This window comes from Phascolarctos cinereus, unplaced genomic scaffold, assembly GCF_003287225.1.
Source record: "Phascolarctos cinereus isolate Bilbo 61053 unplaced genomic scaffold, phaCin_HiC Scaffold_4;HRSCAF=312, whole genome shotgun sequence".
NCBI classification, from domain to species: Eukaryota; Metazoa; Chordata; class Mammalia; order Diprotodontia; family Phascolarctidae; genus Phascolarctos; species Phascolarctos cinereus.
In genome coordinates, this window is record NW_027555847.1 from 269,626,257 (window position 1) to 269,630,703 (window position 4,447).

The following is a 4,447-nucleotide window of genomic DNA, read 5'->3' on the forward strand; positions in this document are numbered from 1 at the left end:
AGAGTTGGGCATAACTGAAATGACAGAATAACAACATATATCTGCAAATCCAGAATTCTTTTGCAATCTATGTCTCCCTGAAGTTCTTAGCATGAAGCTTCAATATCTTCATTGAATTAAGCTTCTTCTCCATTAGCCCTTATGGCTTGCCTGGTATTCTAAGTAAAGGAAAACCAAGATTCCGTAAATACACAGTATAATATTATACTTATTTGTATAAGTATCATATCCTCCCAGTAGACTATCAGGGCCTAGAGATAATTTTATATATTTTAGCTTGGAGCAGTTTCATATATACTCAGGCTAGGTCTTTTCCATTGTTCACACTTTCTATTCATAGAAAGTCAAAGTAATTGAGCTTATCTGGGATTAATGATCTGTAGGGGTAGACATCACATAACACTTTTCTTATACTTCTCAAGAGCAGAATCTTCTGTTTAGTATTCAGAACTCTTCATAATCTCCACCCTCCTTTCCAGTCTTCTTATACCTTATAGCCTCAAACTTCAGTTTGCTCCACTGAAGTTTGAGGGAATTGGACTAGATTACCTTGAAAATTCCTTTCATTTCTAAAATCTTTTCTTTAATAGGTGCCTAACAAATGCTCTTTTAAAAAACAATGTTTATAGCCTTATTGTTATTTTAGCTTTTTAATGAGCCCAACCTGCAGCAACACCCAGCAGCATAGTGAGATTTGTTGTTATTCAAGACATTTTTCAGGCATGTCTGACTTTTCATGACCTTATTTGAGGTTTGCTTGGCAGAGATTCTGGAGTGGTTTGCCATTGCCTTCTCCAGCTCATTTTACAGATGAGGAAACTGAGGCAAACAGGGTTAAGTGACTTGCCTGGGATCACACAGCTAGTAAGTGTCTAAGGCCAGATTTGAACTCAGAAGATGGGTTTTCCTGATTCTAGGCCCTGAGGCCCTTAGGAAAAAATTTGTCTTTTGATTTCACTGTTTCATGTATTATGGCAATTCCCCCAAACCCATGTGTTATTTGGGTAGGGTTAGTAAATTTATTTTGATTCCCATTGTGGCCCTGGCAGTTAATACTTGGGCTATGCAGATTATCCTGAAGCTTCACTTAACATAACTAGAGAGGCTCTTACACTTCTTTTTTTTTTAAATATGGAATGCTTCACAAATTTGCATGTTATCCTTGCGCAGGGGCCATGCTAATCTTCTCTGTATCATTGCAATTTTAGACTATGTGCTGCCGAAGCGAGCAAGAGGCTCTCAAACTTTGTCTTGCATTCTTATGACTACTCAAATCACTGCTCTCCCTTTACTGTCTTACACTGAAAGCTTTACACCAAAACCTGAGAAATAGAAGATTGCGTCATTCATCTTCACCTCTTCCTTTTTCTGTCAACAGCTCCCTAGATTATTTGGGTTCTCATTATAGACCACACATTTTCCAGTAAAATTGTGTTTCATAAATATCACCCACTATTTATTTTTCAAGAGCAAGGGGACATACTGTACAAGTAAGTTTCCTAAATGGTAGCTAATCATTAGCCAGAACTGTCACAAACACAAAGTGATCATTTCTGAACAAACGAAATTGCTGCTTTGAGTCAGGCAGACTGGAATGTTCATTCCAGAGCCTCGTCCGTGGTTTACATCCTTGTCATTCCTACCCTCTGTGAGACTCATGAAATGTTTAGTTATCAGTGGGATGTTTCTTTGTTTGTTACTGTATTTCTTTTCCTGCTGATGGGGCCATTTTCATTAGGATTAAAATGGCCACCAATAAACATTAAAGATCACCCCATGAAAAGTGTAGCTTTCTCAGAAGCTTACAAGGATTAGAATGTTTAAGAAGACCCTGCTAAATACGATCACTCCTCCTCTAAAATCTTTTGTGTTCATGCATGTGGGTGTGCTTTCAGCATCAATTGAATTTGGTATTTTGCTCAAATTGGCTCACACTAATTGTTTGCCCATATTGCTGTATGCTTCCCAACAGAATGAGCCTGAGAAAATAGAATCTCCCTCCCTTTTGCCCAGGGAATACATATTTCATGTGCTTGATCTTTGTTGGTGGTTAGATGAAAATTCTCGCTTTACATAAGTGGCTTTCATCTTGTCAGTCTTAGGTGACCTCAAATATCTCATCTATAACAAAGCCACCCATGTAAGCCCCAGCAAACAACAGCAGGAATTAAACTAGCTGAAACCTGAATATAAGCTTAGGGGGCAGAAGGGTGGGGTTCAGTGAGAGGTAAAGGAGAGAAAGTGAGAATCAGAATGTCTGATAGAAAAAAATTAGAAAATTCACTCTCCTTTTATGTTGCCTCATTCTTTTACCTGTCCTTTCCCAAAATAGTTTACCAGGGAAAAAATAACCCCAAAGGTCAAGGGGAATGAACCTAAATAGGTCGGTAAATAACTTACTATTTAGACTAAGATACTCCAAACAATGTAAGATTTCCATATAGTATCATGGTGACTATGGTCCAGTTTGATCAATTATCAATGGACTTCATGGGCCTATATGTGTAAAGATGTGAAGGTAGCATTGTTCTTAAAGTGGTTGGTGCTTATTTTTAAAATTGTTTTGCTGTGGTCAAAAAAATGTATTTGCTAATTTTTTTGTAATAAGTCTCTCTGTGCTTAGTTAGACTTGTCTTCAGATGGTGGACATAGTTTCATTGGGACGGCACAGAGCATTTTAAACATTTTCGGCATGGTAAAATGTGCCAGACATGATCTTTCTGTCATGGTGAAAGCAGTGCCCACAATGACAAGTTCACAAATCTATTGAAGTAAGGAGGGGATTTTTATTATTGTTGCTTCTGGCTTAATTCTGATCTTGGTATATCCTAGTTACACTTAAAACAACTGATCCATTTTCTAGGTCAGTATAAGGGATCCTTTCAGTACCACAAGCAATGGGGCAATTGCCTGATATATGGTTAGCAACCCACAGTGACTAATGATTTACAGTAAAATCTAGAGCAAAGGAAAGCCAGAATAAACTCCATATTTCATCTTTCTGGCAGTGAGTTACAAAAGGTTTGCATCTTAAATCAACCGGTGGCTGTACACTAGAAGGATGTGGGCTAAATAGATTTGTATGTCTATGTAATTATTCATAATAGAAAAGTTCCTAGCTGTCATCATGGCTTCTACAAAGTAGTAAAAGCAGAGTTAAAGAGTTGGCCTCATATCCTCAAACACAGATGTTTCCCGGGCCAGAAGTGAGAAGGAAGATTTGCCTTATATCCTTAAGTTAATGTAGTTCTTATATTAATGGAGTAGAAAAGTGGAAATAGAGGGTCTGAATTTGGGTTGATATTATATTTCCCAGCCTGTAACTTGGCTACCTACTTGTATACAGACTCATTGGTCTGTGGTCATTCCTTTCTCTCTACCATTTATAGACACTATAGGTTGTAATGGGCATAACTACATATGCTACTATTGTCAATATTATCCCTTTATTTCCCCAGTATCTAGCAGAGTATATTGCATATAGTAGATACGAAATGTTTGTGGAATAAATGGGAATTTGAATTCTTCCCATGTATAAGATGTTTTGCAATGTCTTGTATTGCGAAGATTATGAAACAATCTTCTTGTCCTCAAGGTGTATATACTGTAATGGAGAGGTAAGGCACAATAACCTGTGGAATAAAAACTTCAGTTCTTGGCTCAAATGGACTCGATTAATCTTGATGGCTTCTTAATAATGACTGTCTGGCTTACCCCCCCACCCAGAGCTTCCTCGGGGAACATCAGAATTGGGCTCATGCCTGAAAGGACTCTCAGTTTCCATGAAAGCACACAGGCTAACAAAACATCATATATTTGGTAAGGTTTATTTAGTTAAAAAAAAAAGATAATGACTCATACCTAAGCTCATAAACAATCGAAACAACTCCCCTTTCTTTTGTGATGGGCCTCCATCTTCCCAAGAGATATGAACTGGTTTTTTTCCTAGACTTACAATACTTCCCTCAATAAGGAAAGCAATCTGAATTCTGACACGTAGCTCCCTTCAGGGCTTGAAGAAACAGATGACTAATAGTATCTTTGAAGGACTATATAGAGATTGCAGTTCCTTATCATGAATCCTTGCTGTGCTTATCTTTCTTCTGTTTTGTATCTTCCTGTCTTGGTGACTGCTCCTTCTCTCACTATTCTCTTCTCTGGGTCATCTTGTAGTCTCTCCCTAAGGAATATTTCTCTTCATGTGCTCCTTTTCTTGTCTGCAGGTTCCTACATGCACATAATTCCTTGAAGAGACTTGTGGTTTCCTGGAGGGGCCACATAGCCACTAGGACTTCTCTACAGGGAGCTGAGAAATCTTTTAGCAGTTTAGCTCTCTTAGGTTTGTTTTTGTTGTTGTTGTTTTTGTCTCACTTTTTTTTTTCAGGCAATTGGGGTTAAGTGACTGCCCGGGGTCGCACAGCTAGTAAGTGTCAGGTGTTTGGTCTGA

The 4,447-nt window shown here is 38.1% G+C and overlaps 1 non-coding gene across 1 annotated transcript; it reads right to left on the reverse strand.

Annotated features, from left to right (window-relative positions):
* Positions 1-1,125: 1,125 nt before the first annotated feature.
* On the reverse strand, positions 1,126-1,232 carry LOC144457225 (U6 spliceosomal RNA). Its single transcript, XR_013486551.1, has one exon. It is a non-coding gene; the product is annotated as a U6 spliceosomal RNA (small nuclear RNA).
* Between the last annotated feature and the right edge of the window lie 3,215 nt (positions 1,233-4,447).